The sequence below is a fragment of the Erpetoichthys calabaricus genome, chromosome 2 (genome assembly GCF_900747795.2).
Source record: "Erpetoichthys calabaricus chromosome 2, fErpCal1.3, whole genome shotgun sequence".
Taxonomy (NCBI): Eukaryota; Metazoa; Chordata; class Cladistia; order Polypteriformes; family Polypteridae; genus Erpetoichthys; species Erpetoichthys calabaricus.
The window spans coordinates 143852329-143869632 of record NC_041395.2 but is presented as its reverse complement, the minus strand read 5'-3'; the positions used below and the strand labels follow the sequence as shown (position 1 = coordinate 143869632).

The 17304-nt window shown below is 35.0% G+C and overlaps 1 protein-coding gene across 2 annotated transcripts in view; it reads left to right on the top strand.

Annotated features, from left to right (window-relative positions):
- LOC114646412 (inactive N-acetylated-alpha-linked acidic dipeptidase-like protein 2) overlaps nt 1-17304 on the top strand; it is a 1943185-nt gene that overhangs the window by 452835 nt on the left and 1473046 nt on the right. The window lies entirely within an intron of this gene.

The following is a 17304-nucleotide window of genomic DNA, read 5'->3' as shown; positions in this document are numbered from 1 at the left end:
AAATCCATGCTTCTCCCACGCTCGGTTATATGTCGCGTGTTCTCGGGTAGGTACACCAAAAAATGTATACATTTAAGCATGTAATGGGCAAACAAAAAATGAGGTATACCCGAAGGCACTGCAGTAGTACTTAATCTAACTTTACTTCTTAAATGTTAATGTTTTACTGTTTAATAATTTATACGCTTCTTATATGTTGTTCAAATTCTTTTATCAAAATACCAGTGACAGCGCAATGCACGATAACATGGAGTGAATACACCATACGCATCCGCCCACGGCCGCCCTGGTGTGCGCAGATAGGAGTTGATTCTACAATAAAATAAAATAAAGATAAAGAGAGTAATACAATCATCACCCATAAAGCGGATAGTAGACGTGACGTACTATATGTGTACCAGATTTCAAGTCAATAGGTGAAACGGTTTGCGAGCTACAGGTGATTTAAAATCCTGGACAGACACACAAATTGCCACGGTAGCAAATTACAGAAGAAGATTTTACTGTTTAATAATTTATATTTATATGAAATGTGCTTCTTATATATTACTTCATATTCTCATATGATAATGATGTTAATGTTTATATTGATTTCTATGTTATTGAAACTGCATGTATGTGTGTATATGTATGTATGTATATATATATATATATATATATATATATATATATATATATATATATATATATATATATATATATTATATATATACTAGCAAAATACCCGCGCTTCGCAGCAGAGAAGTAGTGTGTTAAAGAGGTTATGAAAAAAAACCGAAACATTTTAAAAATAACGTAACATGATTGTCAATGTAATTGTGTTGTCATTGTTATAAGTGTTGCTGTCTTTTATATATATATATATATATATATATATATATATATATATATATATATATATTATATATAATATACACACACACATAAACATTTATATACATATACATATATATACATATCTACATATACACATATCTACATATATATACACACATACATAAACACACACATAAGACTTATTGACTGAAACGGGCTTTCACGAAAAAAGTTAGGGGTTTGCTACAGCATACACCCTCCACAAGTTAACCAAGTAAAAATAAAATATATATTTCTGTTTTATTTAAACCTTTTAAGTTCATATGCATAGCCCCATTTGGCTGTTTAATTTTTTTTTTCTTTCTTCAGTAATATTTAATCTCCTTAAAGAAAAAGAACATATCCATTTTACTTTTTTTGTATCTCTGTAGTAATATTTTAGTGTAAAAGAATAACCAGTATTTAAACCTTTTATGTTACTTTATACATTTATTTTACACAATGTTGAAAAATTAATAAGAAAGCTACATATTTTGGCAGCTGCTGCTTTCATTTTCAATGAAATGAAAAAAGCTCTCCAAGAGAAAACGTCAATGAAGAAGAAACAGTTTGCACTATCTAAAAAGGAGAAACCCTCATTTATAAAAGTTTGCTGCAGATGACTTAACTGAAAATAAATAAATAGTTCCTATGTGTATAATACATATTTATCTATTTGACTTATGCCTTTATTCCACCAACTTACAACATCTGAAGTACAATTTGTTACATTACTTTTGTTTTTTGCAGCACAGGCAGGTGAAGTGACTTCCTCAGGGTCACACAGTGGTGTCAGTACCAGGATTTGAACTGACAAGCTCCGGGTTTGCTGAAATATTACTGAAGAAAGAAAAAAAACGAAAACGGGCAAATAGGGCTATGCATACAAATGTCCATCCGTCCATTATCCAACCTGCCATATCCTAAATACAGGAGCCAATAAGTAGATATGTATATATACAGTATATATATATATATATATATGTGAATGTATGTATGTATATATCTATGTCTATATATATATATATATATGTGAATGTATGTATGTATGTATATATCTATGTCTATATATATATATATGTAGATATGTAAATTTGTATATGTATATATATGTTTATGTGGATGTGTATATACGTATGTATATGTAGATATGTGTATATGTAGATATGTATATATATATGTATATGTATATATATGTTTATGTGTGTGTGTGTGCATATTATATATATAAAAGACAGCAACACTCATAACAATGACAACACAATTACATTGACAATCATGTTACGTTATTTTTAAAATGTTTCCTTTACTTTTTCATAACCTCTTTAACACACTACTTCTCCACTGCGAAGCGCGGGTATTTTGCTATTTATCTCTTTATATAAAGGAGAGTTGGGATCCGAGAGACTGTGTTTGTGTGTTTGTGGAGTGATGGAGAGTTAAGGCAGGTGTTGGAGTCACGTGATCATCTCCCCTCCCATTCACCTCATTTCATTCACTTCATTTCGCTCGAGCTGAGCTCCGCAGCTGGCACGGTCTTGCTGTTCTTGATTTGCTTTTCACATGGCCAAGTATACGTTGCATGCTCAAGAGTAAGCTCAGCGCACAACTTGGTCATATTACAACCCGAGGGGCGAACTGACAACATGGTATACAAAGAGATCCTTAACAAATAATTATTGGTATAATTTCCCTCAGTTTATTATATAAAATTTTAAAGCAGTACTTCGCCGCTGCGAAGCGCGGGTATTTTGCTCTATATATATGTGTGTGAATGTATGTATGTATATATGTATGTCTATATTTATATCTATATCTATATATATATATATATATATATATATATATATATATATATATATATATATATGTGTAGATATGTAAATTTGTATATGTGTATGTATATATATATATATGTATATGTATATATATATATATATATATATATATATATATATATATATATATATATATATATATATATATATATATAATGTATATATATGTATATGTGGATGTGTATATGTATATATATGTATATGTAGATATGTGTATATGTAGATATGTATATATATATATATGGTTACATAACCTCTTTAACACACTACTTCTCCGCTGCAAAGCGCGGGTATTTTGCTATATATATATAAAAGACAGCAACACTTATAACAATGACAACACAATTACATTGACAATCATGTTACGTTATTTTTAAAATGTTTCCTTTTTTTTTCATAACCTCTTTAACACACTACTCCGCTGCGAAGCGCGGGTATTTTGCTAGTATATATATATATATTAAAATGTACCAAGCAGTTATATGGGAATAATGTATTTTTTCTTTTTAATAATATTCTACTTTTCTAGGTGCTGTAATTGTTTAATTAATCCATTATTTACTAATTAGTGGGTCAGACGCTAAAGTAGTTGCAGCCTCTGATTATTCAGTGTTGTTTGCCAGCATGTCTGCTCTGTTGTTTTAAATTGTCATTAATAAGATACAACGAAGGGGAAAAACTGCACAGAGAAAGGGCAAAATATAATGAAATCAACAAAAGAGAGTTAAGCATTTAAATCTATAGCAAAAGCAGAAATACAGTATTTCTAAATGTCTTATAAATGTAAAAATCATGCTGCTGTACTTTTCTGAATGTAGAATAAAAGAAAAATAATACCAGCTAATTAAATGAGATCAGTGTTATCAGGTGTTGTCACTGATTAGGAATCCGGTTGGAACAAAAACCTGCAGTCACAGGGGGTCCCCAGGACCGAGGTAAGGAAACACTGATCTACACCAGAGCTCCCCAACTCTGGTCTCGGAGGGCCGCAGTGGCTGCAGGTTTTCATTCTAACCCTTTTCTTAATTAGTGCCCTGTTTTTGCTGCTGATTGACTTCTTTTGTATTAGTTTTAACACTAGAATTACCAGAGCCTACGAAAAAACTCGTAAATCCGTCCCACCTTAAATCGCGTCTTAAATCCGTTTGCACCTCTCCGCCAGAGTCTTTTGTCATCTAAATGTGCTGATAAACACAAGCTACTAGCAGCCAGCTATTCCATCCCCCCACCGACTTAGAACGAACTTCTCCTAGCTCATGCCTTGCCTTGATTTGATTACAGTATCTGGGATTGAAGTGGAGTTTTAGAGTGGAAATAATATAGCATTATTTGGAATACACGCATTTCATGTGTGTTCCGTTTCTATAGTAGTCTGTGCAAACACATTTTTAAAACAGAAACGTTTTTCATATTCTAATAGTAAATGACAAAATGTAGGCATAAACTATATAACGTATGAAGCCTGAAGTCCATATATCAAAGAAACACTTTCACAAAAGGTACAAATAAGAGAACACGTGCGCTTTTATTCAAAAATATAACTGCACAAAAAAAAAAAAAGCCGCGTTAGCATGCCACATTGACACTCTTACTACAACCGCCGCAGTGGCGTAATGGTATCAGCTCCTGACTGAGAATCAGAGGGTGGTGAGTTCGATCCCGCATGGCTCCACTTCGAGAAGTGAACTGCTCTTATTCTTACAATTTTAGAATAACAACATAAATTTGATTTCAGTATGTAACAGCCGGTGTAACTTATGATACTGGTAAAGGTTAGCTTTTTTTTTTTTTTTTAATTCACTTTTCATTCTCGCAGTCGCATTCAGAATCAATCCATACAACCCCATCTGACATAAAGACGCGCTATAGGTCTGCAGTGTACCACGGTGCATTCTACCGCCCCCCCCCCCCCCCCCAAAAGGGTTCTGACACACAAACGCTGGCGAAGCTGCCGTATCTCACCGTCACTTGAAATCAGCAGTTCTTAGCATTGCACCACGCAAACTGTCGTATCAACCACCAACTGTAACTTGCTTTCTTTATTCTTCAGTTATAGTCTTGAATAAAAGTGCACTTTTATTTATGTGAAAACAGCTGTGTCAGATGGGGTTGTATGGTTGTATCAATTAATGAACACATGTGCTGCAATAATAAATTGTTCGAGTGGGTCCATATTATAGTGTGGGGCTTTTTATTGACATGGATTGCATGCAATAGCTTCCTTATATGACAAACTTAATTCTTATCATTATGAATGAATTATATAAATGTCTAACCTTTTTTTGCTGTATTGAAGATTTTATATTATTTTTATCTCATTAGTCTTGCTACTGTTGCTGTTGTTTGCTTATGTGGTCCATTTGCCTGTTTTAAATACATTAGACGATACTTTTGAAGCCTTATCTTTTGGAATTTTCACATTTATTAAGGCAGGACCTATTATGGCCTTAAATTTAATAAAGTAGCTTTTCTGGGTAGGGTTTATAATTCAGGCACTATCTATGAGGTGTGTACAGATTCTCTTCAAAGTCGTGAGAGGCTTCTACACGTGCAAGCTAGTTTGACAGTGACTCTCGATTGGAATGCACGTAAGTGCGCATCTGTCCTCTGTGGCATCCCATCCAGGCCTGAATTCAGTGGGAATGGTAGTCGCAGTAGTAAGCAGATACAGAAAAAAGTGGATGGATAGATGATTGAATGTTCCACAAAGCTTTAAAAAATGAGGAAATGCATTTGTATTTTTTTTTAATTTATATTTTTAAAAATGTCATTATGGTTAGTTTCAAATGCAGTATACAGCATAATGGAAATTGAGTATTAGTGAAGTTATATTTAAATTAAGAAAATAAAACAAAATGTAAAAAATGCTGTTTAGACAAGCAATTGAAAAATAATGACAAGACAACAATAATACCATATTGGTGCTGGCAAGTGATGTGTCTCAGAGGCAAGATGAATAGTAGAACCTTTCAAACATGTCTAAGGCTTCAATGGATGCATCAGACAGAAATGTGTACACAAAGCCTAACAGCTAACATAATATCCCATTATTCCATTTGTACCTTTATTTATTTTTACTCATACCTTGAATTCTATTAAGCTGGTATGCAGTCCTACTGTGTCCACACTCCCGAGTGGGATATCAATCAAGGAGTAGACCTTGTGTGACATTCTTAGCACCTGACCTCTTAGTTTGTTTTTTTCTAAATCAAACAGTTATCATTTTCCAAGTGTTTCTACTTAATTTGTTTATTAGTTTACTTGTTTTTCTCAGTGTAAGTAAAAAGCAAAAAAAAAAAAGGATTTGTTGAGGAATGCTTTTATTAAGGGCCTCAGTCTTTTCAGGTACATTCTGTTCATTCTACTTGTTTTTCCTGAGCAAATACGACTTTATCATCTCAAAGGTCTTTAATTAAGAGCCCTGGTGTCAGAGGGATGCCCACTTTCTTAATTTTGCACCAATGTGAATTTTTTTTGTTTTCTGTAGAGGGGTCATTGTGAGCTACTTTTGCATTAAATAATATGACCATTGTGGAATTCTTTCTTAAATGTTGCATCTGTAGCATTCATACCTTTCGGAAGTAATACAGGCCACATTTAGGTAAAAATTTGGAAATATATGTCAAAATTAGAAGCTCAGTTCTTCCAGGAAAATTTTGAATGTCCTAATTAGCTATTTTTAACGGGTAATACCACATTTGCTGAGTGGCCTGATACTTCAGTGTAATATGTGAATAATATCTAGTTGTGGGATTCTAATTGTGAAGTATTTAAATTTGAATCTCTCTCTTCTACGGTCATCTCACAATGGTATGACAGCAACATACTCAGTTCCAGGATACTTAATATGCCATTTGAGAATAGCAGAGTGATTTAACGCAGTACTGCGGGAATTTTACATCTCGTCTTAGTGTTTTTTTGGAAACAATAGGTGAAAAGAAATGAAAGAGCTATGCTAAGTTTAGCGGCTTTCTTTCCCAAAATATTTCCAACTTAGTGTGTAACTTGTCATTGTGCAAAAAGTATAAAATCAGGTGAGAACTATATTTATCTTTACAATTATTCCAGTATGAATACCATAGAAGTGTCTAGGTAATAGAGGAGGATATTCAAGGTGCCTTAAGAAAACTACTGTATAATAAAAGTGATAATATATTTTTCATTTATATTAATAAATAATGTACTCAAGCTATGGTAGTTGGTGAAAATCACAGTTCTGCTTCCTAACTGACACTCATACTGAATGCCTAAGACAATGTCTTAGAATTAAGTTGGAGCTTACTTTCCTATTCTTGTCTTTAATATATATATCTTTAGAAGCTTAGACAAAAGTAAAGATGCCTTTATATATTTGGAGAGAGACAAATAACACACAATGGTGTATATGCTAGTTTTTTGTTTTTTTTTTATACTTACCTTTCTTTATTTAGCAAGATATTGATGAATGTCCCATAAATATCATCACTGGAGCTTGTTGAGATTTTTTTGTTTCTTTTCAACAGTCATTCAGGTGTGTCACTCATCACAGCAGACCATGCAGTTTCTATAATTTATGTGTCATACAGACATATAAGGAAAGGGACAGAAATGTGCCAGACTCACATATGTTATACAGTATTATTACATGTGAAATGTCTACATAAATACAATTAATATTTTGTCTTTCAGTAGTTGTTAATCTAAAAAGGATATTGAAGGCCTGGTTGTTCAATATACTCGTTTTCCAACACCAATAATTGTTTATTTCTGTTATTTTTGATTAAAATAGAGAGAGAGAGAAAGAGAGAGAGAGAGAGAGAGACTCTCTAGCACTGTGATATCTTTGGAAATAGTACTGCATCGTACATCATTATATAATGCTTAGCATGTCCTGTTAAAATTATAATTAAATACCAATATTTAAAAGATTTTAAAGCAGTGAGAGTTGAATACTGGAGATGGGCAAAAAATAATACAATAAAGCTTATTTTTTTATAGTTCTCTTCACTGAGTGCAGGCGCAAAACACGTTTCGGCAAGTTTGGGCCCACCACAAATTTGTGGAATGCAGTGAATAGATAGTCCTATTCAACCATATCAACTGCTTTTTCTGCATCTAAAGATAATAAGATCTCTGAGGTGTTAGATTTAATGGGTTGAATCTATTATGCTAAACAAACGTCACAGGTTAGAACTTAATTGTCTGCCTTTAATAAATTTGGGTTGGTCTGGTGATATTACGGAAGGAAGTATTTTGTCAATCCTTCTGACTACAACTTTGGAGAGTAGCTTAATGTTGTTATTCAGAAGAGAGATTATTAGTCTGTGTGATGCACATTGCAGTAAGTCCTTATTTTTCTTAGGAAAGATGGTAATTAATGCTTGCTGAAAAGTTAAGAGGTAGAATTTTGTTATCTCTAGCCTATATAAACGTTGTTAATAGTAGTGGAGCTAACTTATTTAAACATTTCTTATAAAATTCCACTGGGTAGCCATCAGGACCGGCTTCTTTCCCACTTGGAAGTGGGCTTATAGCATCTAGTAATTCTGAAAGTGTCAGAGGTTTATTCAGTTTCAAAGCAGTAAGAGTATCTAGCTGTGGCAGTGGCGGACCGTGCATTTCACACCTAGGCCTTCAGTAGTGCTCCGTCTGAATCAACCCGCCCCTCAAAAACAAATTTATGGTTATAAATACTATCTTAATATGCAGAAATACAGTATAAAGAGCCATTGCATCGCAGATAGATAACTCCTGTAGCCACAATAAATGCCTTTATTGAATAGACAAACCAGGGGTGAACAAGTTCCTTTCTACTGCAGCTACAGCCGCGACACACATAAAAAACATCAATAATAACTCATAAACTTGCAATATTATTTTGGAAAATCGCAACATTTTACTCACCAAAAATTCGTTATTTTGTAAACAAATCCATCTTCCTCTCTTTCCTCAAAAACAGTTCAATTACTCTGTCATACAGATTATCCGTGCGCTTCAGTTCCATCACAAAGTCCCTTTCTATCACCATCGAAGCTAATGCTGAAAGTCGAACCTGCCCTGTCGTATTTCTGGCATAAGTTTTAATTCGCTTTAGAGCTGAAAATGTCCGCTCAACAGAAGCAGTGGACACGGGAATGGTCACCGCCAAACATGCTCTCATTCAGATTTTTCTGATGAAGGAAGTCAAGGAGATCAGTGGGAGATTTTCCTGCAAAATCATCCTTGGCATACTTACATCATCCTATCCAATCAACGGGTCTGAATACGGTGACGTTGCCGTACGCCTGCTAGAGGGCCCTAGTGACACCAACTGAAAATCTGATTGGTTGAAGCAACAGTTTAATCGACATTTATTTTGTGTTAGAGGGCCTGCAGAATGGATTGTGAAGGCCTCCGGGCAGACTTCATTGACTTTGACCCTGCCTGGCAACAAATGATGGCTGAAATGTGATTGGTTAAATGCTTTAATACGAAAATACATGTCTGGAAGCAGCACAACCATCGGAAAAGCTATGAAAGGAAGCGGACAGACTATTTGGAATTATTTAATAAGTATTCATGGACAAAATATAATTAACATCAGTTTGTGATTCAGATATTTTTTTAGGCCAGCAGAGAAGGCCTTGCAGGTCCTGACGGCCCACCACTGAGCTGTGGTATCTGTAATGAATCAAGAAACTCTTTAGATTGTGTCTTATCTTTTTTAAACTGAGTAGTATATAAGGACATATAGTACTCTCTAAAGATGAGCTGTTCCGTTTCTTTAGTGGTCAAGAGATTAAATTGTGATTGCAAAACCTGTCTTTTCCTAAATAGTATCTCATTGGGGGACCTGGTGTATTCTAGACCTGTTCTGTTAATTTCAATGATTAACTCAGACACCTTCTTGCTTTCCAATTTATTTTTATGAGAAAGATATGAAATAATCTGTCCTCTTAAAAATGCTTTCAGAGTTTCCAAGAGTATATCAGCTGAGACCTCTGAGGATACATTTGTCTTGAGGAAATAATCAATTTGCTTGGATATGAATTCTGTGCAGTTCTCATCAGCTAATGACAGTGGGTTAATACGCCAGCTGCAAGATGAGCGTGTAGGACACAGTAACTTAAGCTCCATGATCAGAGGGGCATGGTCCGGGATAACAATAGTGTCGTACTTACAAGAATTGACAGTGCGCAAAAAATTATTGTCTATGAGGAAATAATTCTTGAGTAACAGTGATGTACTGGTAAGAAGAAGGAGTATGCTCTTAGGTTAGGATTTAAAAACCTTTAAGGTTTGATCTGTTACAAACTGTAGAATTATCTTTGCAGTATTAGATGCTGTCCCCTTTGTAGCTGGGGATCTATCCAGATCTGGATTTAAAACAAAATTAAAGTCTCCGGCCATTATAATCTTGTGAGTGTTCAGATTAGGCATACATGCAAATACATTTTGGAAGAAAGCTTTATCATCCACATTAGGTGCATAGATATTAATCAAAATCATGTTAGTATTAAATACATTATCCATCACCATGGCATGTCACCTTTCAGAATCTGATATTGCATCTGACACTACAAATGTAGTGGTTCTGTGTGTTAAGATCACAGCATTTCTGGTTTTCTTTGTATAGCTGGAGTGAATAATTTGGCCAGACCTGGTTCTTGCTTAATAAATGAGTCTCTCATGATTGAGACCCTTGACATTCCAGCTCACAAAGTTCACTAACTGGTCATAGAAATATTGTTTCTGAACTTTTGTTGACATTTTGTAGTCTTAGGTTGTGGCGTAGCTACAATGGGAAAAGGGGTGCAATGCACCCGGGCCCGGGCCTCGGGAGGTCCAAATACAATGAACTAAGGAAATGATCAAATATAATAAACCAAGGGTGTGATGCTAAAAATAATTGTTAAAACACACAAAGAACAAGGTAGAAGTTGACTGCATATAAATGGAAACCCACAAAATCTGTCCATTAATAAATGCATGAACTATGATCAGTTGAAAATGATGGAGATCAAAATGGTACAAGAGAAAGTCAAAAACAAAGTCACAGTCCTGGAGACATCGCCCAACTGGCCTCCTACTACCCTCCTGGGTTGTAGAAGTGGAGTCTGTGCTGGTTATCTAATCTCAATGCTCCTTTATTCAAGATGACATTTCCATACACAGGAGAGCAGCCGGGCAGTAGAACAGTGGCGCCAAGTACTACATCCAGATACCAAGAAGTAAAAACAGAACAGAGATGGATTAGTAACACTTTAAAAATATGGTGATATATTTCTGTACAAATGACTAACAATTTGATAAATAAGAACTACAGTAAATCAGGCAATCACAGTGCCTGTGAGCGCAATGTCATTTTTCAGCTTCTATGATAAATTAGAATGATCGATGGTGTCAAATGCTAACAACATAATTGCTGTGGAATTTCCTTCATCAGAGAATATCAGAATATTGTTTACAACACGAGTTATTGCTGTTTCTGTACTACAACCAGTGAGGAAGCCAGACTTATAATAAAAGCAAAGCAACCATAGGGTGCTTCTGTTCACAACCTATTTTGTATGGCATTTAATAATTCTTCAGAATAATGAAAAAAAAAAAACAAAACAAAAACAACGTATTTACAACAAATTGTGCATATGCATATCTTGGAGACTTCTTAACTTCAGTAATGCTCTAAACTTACCTTACATTTTAAATTTAGATTTGAGAGAACAAAGCATGCACAATAACATGCAGTTCAATAAAATATATACTTGCCTAAACAATAGAGAAGTACAGAGAAATAACAAAAAATTCCGTTAAGATAAAATAACATGCATCTTTTTTCCTAATACAAATCAGGGAACTACTGTATATGACAAAAAAATTGTCCGGTTCCATTAATGTACTAAAACATCAGAAAAGACAAAGCAGTGACCCTGCAAGCTACTTTATATAATAATATTAATAAATTCTTGACAAATTACAAAAAATCTTGAGCCTTTTCTCAGACAGATCACCTAATTAAGTTGTAAGAGGTGGATTAGGATTCCTGTAAATGAATCTTGGGCAAGCACTATAATACAGTATACAGGATATGTCAATAGATTTTTCCTTTACCACAATGCTATCCTGTCTGGTGTCACTCTAAATATTGTCTTAATTGGAGTGGAACAGTTTAGTTTAGAGCACTCCTAAAACCCTTTACCTAGTAAGGTGGGTATCTGTTTACAACTTGCATCTTGTCCTAGGTACATTTTGGATAGTTTTAAGTTACATAAATGTGCACAATATACAGTCATAATTTGCATAACTTGAAGAGAAATGTATTTTAGAACACAGCCTTGACTTTCATTCCTTATCTGAAATTCTAACTTAAAAATCCTTTTCCCATTGTCCCCTGAATCATTTATGGGTAAATTCCTTGAAATATGTGGGTAAAATCTAGAAATACTACTCGTAACTTCTTTAAAGCTAGCTGGTATCATTTCAGGAATAGAAAGTTGTTGGAATGTGAATTTGTAGATTGTGCTGTATATACAAAAAATCAAATGTGTTTCAGGGAGTTTATACTTAGGAGACAGGCTTCCTATAACACATTTTGAGGCTTCACATCTTAAAAGTAGTTAGATTACAATTCTGTACGAAAGCATTTTTGCAAATGTGGCTGACAGATGCTAGATGTACACTTTATGACGTGGTGAACTCTGGCTGGTCAGAGTAAATGTGAATATTAGCTTTTGAAAGTGAGATGTCTTCATAGCTTATGCACTGTTGCTCAGAGCTTCATATGCATTGAAAAGTGAAGCAATTCTCAGATATGAACCACTGGTCATTACAATGCAAGCATTTAGTACATTCAGTTGTTCTAATTTTGAAATGTAAAATGACTGTGAGTGCCACATAGTACATTAAAGACAGACAAAAAGTGACAGTATGCACTCTAGTCTCTGGAAATACTCAGAGTACTGTAGCTGCAATTTACAAAAGGGGATTAATTCCCTTGAAGATATTTATCAAATGGAAGGTATTCTGAATCTGTATAACAAGATGATCTGTTTATATATTCATTTACCACAGCAATTATATGATCACTAAAATTTAATTATAACAAACTTGACAATTTATAGATTGACTATTAATTAGTCCCTGACTGTGCATTTTCAAGGTTAAAGATTATTTTCTTATCATCAAGTTGTCTTTTAAGGTCCATTTATCCATTTCTGACAACTCCTTTTTATTTTTAAAGTTTGGAATAACAGTTTTCCCAAACACATCACATATAAAGTAGGAAAAAAGTCTGGATGGCACATGGAAGCCTGTTGCAGAACACACTCAGACACAGTCAGACAGTTGGCATTTAACCTCATTTACCAGATGAAGGGAGCATCTGCAGTGAATGCCATAATGGTCGCTTTCATTGAAGGCGTTCGAGTAGGTAACACATTTGCTCTTTGTCTCTTCACAAACAGGACAGGGCCCAGTTTCCTTAGGGGATGTAGAGGTTCCTGAACTTAACCATGTGAGAAAGTCTTTAGTTTTGTAGGGTGAACGATTAGTTATAACAAGGGTCAAATGGAAGAAACCTGCTGCAGAAATCAAAATAGTCACTTGAACTGAGTCCTCTTGATGTTGACTGGCTAAGCAGGTTGCACTCTGTAAGCTAAGCACACCATGAGGTTTTTTTTTCCTGCAGGTGGATCAGTTTGGAGAAGAGTGCCACATATATGAAGAAAACCTTGTTATATTTAAATGAATGCCATTAGAATGTGAGAAGAAAGTTGGGACAAAGAAAACACACAAACTCTAAATACATAAGCTGACATGGTCTGAAATTGAACTGAGGACCCTGCAGCTTAAAGACTGTATAGAGATACTCACATCAGTTTGCCATGCTAGACATTTTTAGTATATAGATGTGTCACGTGAAGAAGAAAAAAGAGTTTGTTTTCAGCGTTTACTCAAGGCGTAATTTGTTAGAAGCACCTAAAAAGTATAAAACGTCAATTTAGATTGTTGCCTGTATTTTTCTCAAAAAAGCCTTTTTGAGCCACATGAAAAAAATGCAGCAAGGTCTGTTAAGAAATACAAAAGATGGTTCATTGGCATTATTAATGTACACACACAGCCAATTAACCTTTTGCTTGTGAAAAAAACCTTAACGTCCTAAGTAACCTTCACTCATTTAGAAAGATTGGCATCATTAGGTCGGAAACATAGCGAGAGCTTGTTTAGTACAAGAATGCACACTGTAGAAAAGCAGCAGGCAGATTAATTAGTGAAGGAACAAAAATATTTGTAGGTCTTGCTAAGAAGAAGAAGAAAGTGCAAGCTGACATTTACTTTCTTTTTATTAATGCTAGCTAATGTGAAGTGTCACACGGTGTTGTATCTGAAGTTCTCCCAACAGACATATCCGATATGGTGAAATGGTTTTGACACCCTTGTTCAGGGCAAGGTTCATCCCATTAAAAAACTCTTGCGACTGTATCTTGCAATAGCTATCTCTTTTTTTTTTCTTTTTTTCTTTTTAGGTTTGACCTTTGGGCAAATGGTTGGCATTTTGATGTGGGTATTGATGTCGCTTGATCTGGCTAAAGAAAGACATTACAGGGTTTTTGACACTATAAATAAAGTCTTTTTCTTGCAGTACTTTTGCGTGATACATTTCCTTACATATTATGTTGTCAATATTTGATGTAAATGTTTGAAAATCTGAATGCACCACATAAACTAAAAGAAATAGTGACTATAATGCATATGGGAATAATGAAAATAATGAAAGTAATAGAAATGGCACAACCGACGAATTATTCACTGCTTGTTGCTGAAACATATCTATCAATCAATAGGCTCTCTGCACATCCACCAGTTCACAAAGACACTATATACCCTGGAATGATGTTGTAAATTAAGACTATTCACTGAAGTCAAGTCCTTGTGGGAGCTGCTGCTTTGTTTTTACAAAAGAATAAGGCCGATCGTGGTATTGTATAATCTCAGAGATTAATGGAATCTGTCTGTGTTTTTAGGGCGAGTATTAATAAGCAGCGTGTCTGCAAAGGAAAATTTGCCTGCAGGTCAGGCCTAGTGTACTGTTTTCTTTCAGTATCACTTGTCCTTGAGGGATTTGAAATTAACAAAAAGGCTCAAAGTTTGACTAAATCTTTTTTTTTTTTTTTTGCATAACCAACTAATTATTCTAATAGTGTGTTATAATGTGAAGGCGGCTTAGATTGCTGTTGATGCAAAGTTCCCTGAAGGAAAAAAAAAGGCTTCCAGCTTTGTAATAGATAAGAAAAATATTTAATGTGTCAGTCTGTTTAAATTAGATGTGTTTTTTAAGCAAATGTGTTTTGGAGATGAAAAGATGACGACAGATTTTTATTGTTGTAATGATCTCTGTGTGTTTGTAAGATTGTATGTGTGTTTTTCTGTTGAATTCAATTTACTGTCATTATCCACTACATGCATATGGTTAAATTAAGAGCCATTAAGAGTGTTTTTTGGATATTCATATTTGAGTTATATGTACAGTGGTGTGAAAAACTATTTGCCCCCTTCCTGATTTCTTATTCTTTTGCATGTTTGTCACACAAAATGTTTCTGATCATCAAACACATTTAACCATTAGTCAAATATAACACAAGTAAACACAAAATGCAGCTTTTAAATGATGGTGTTTATTATTTAGGGAGAAAAAAAATCCAAACCTACATGGCCCTGTGTGAAAAAGTAATTGCCCCCTTGTTAAAAAATAACCTAGCTGTGGTGTATCACACCTGAGTTCAATTTCCGTAGCCACCCCCAGGCCTGATTACTGCCACACCTGTTTCAATCAAGAAATCACTTAAATAGGAGCTGCCTGACACAGAGAAGTAGACCAAAAGCACCTCAAAAGCTAGACATCATGCCAAGATCCAAAGAAATTCAGGAACAAATGAGAACAGAAGTAATTGAGATCTATCAGTCTGGTAAAGGTTATAAAGCCATTTCTAAAGCTTTGGGACTCCAGCGAACCACAGTGAGAGCCATTATCCACAAATGGCAAAAACATGGAACAGTGGTGAACCTTCCCAGGAGTGGCCGGCCGACCAAAATTACCCCAAGAGCGCAGAGACGACTCATCCGAGAGGTCACAAAAGACCCCAGGACAACGTCTAAAGAACTGCAGGCCTCACTTGCCTCAATTAAGGTCAGTGTTCACGACTCCACCATAAGAAAGAGACTGGGCAAAAACAGCCTGCATGGCAGATTTCCAAGACGCAAACCACTGTTAAGCAAAAAGAACATTAGGGCTCATCTCAATTTTGCTAAGAAACATCTCAATGATTGCCAAGACTTTTGGGAAAATGCCTTGTGGACTGATGAGTCAAAAGTTGAACTTTTTGGAAGGCAAATGTCCCGTTACATCTGGCGTAAAAGGAACACAGCATTTCAGAAAAAGAACATCATACCAACAGTAAAATATGGTGGTGGTAGTGTGATGGTCTGGGGTTGTTTTGCTGCTTCAGGACCTGGAAGGCTTGCTGTGATAGATGGAACCATGAATTCTACTGTCTACCAAAAAATCCTGAAGGAGAATGTCCGGCCATCTGTTCGTCAACTCAAGCTGAAGCGATCTTGGGTGCTGCAACAAGACAATGACCCAAAACACACCAGCAAATCCACCTCTGAATGGCTGAAGAAAAACAAAATGAAGACTTTGGAGTGGCCTAGTCAAAGTCCTGACCTGAATCCAATTGAGATGCTATGGCATGACCTTAAAAAGGCGGTTCATGCTAGAAAACCCTCAAATAAAGCTGAATTACAACAATTTTGCAAAGATGAGTGGGCCAAAATTCCTCCAGAGCGCTGTAAAAGACTCATTGCAAGTTATCGCAAACGCTTGATTGCAGTTATTGCTGCTAAGGGTGGCCCAACCAGTTATTAGGTTCAGGGGGCAATTACTTTTTCACACAGGGCCATGTAGGTTTGGATTTTTTTTTCTCCCTAAATAATAAAAACCACCATTTACAAACTGCATTTTGTGTTTACTTGTGTTATATTTGACTAATGGTTAAATGTGTTTGATGATCAGAAACATTTTGTGTGACAAACATGCAAAAGAATAAGAAATCAGGAAGGGGGCAAATAGTTTTTCACACCACTGTATACTGCATACAAGTATTTAATATGGGTGGGCATGTGTGCATATTTATAATATTTATAATACAGCTTGTACTTGCCAAATGAGTACCATGTAATAAATGAAATTTATTATGATTTATTGCAAATTTTTCCTCCACATATTTTAATGAGATCCATACTGATCGGGCCTGATGAAATTTTCTTGTCTGCAGTAACCGTCTACAGCTGGTGAATTTCTAAACTGGCTGTGAGATCAGAGATTGGCAGTCCAGCAGCATAGCTGACAGGAACCAGTTTAGGACTTCTGAGCACCTTGTGTGGATGTCTTGTTTGTGACAATCATTGAAAGCAGGCCCATAGATGTTATAATTGGTTTTGTGTGTATCTAATATATGTTGTGCAAACAAATCTACAGTGTTTATGTGTAATTTTGCAAATGCTGAGTTGAGTTTTGTCTCATTAAATGGTCTATTTGTTCTATAGGTGGTGTTTACAATGACACAGACAGATCGAACATCACTGTTCGAATATA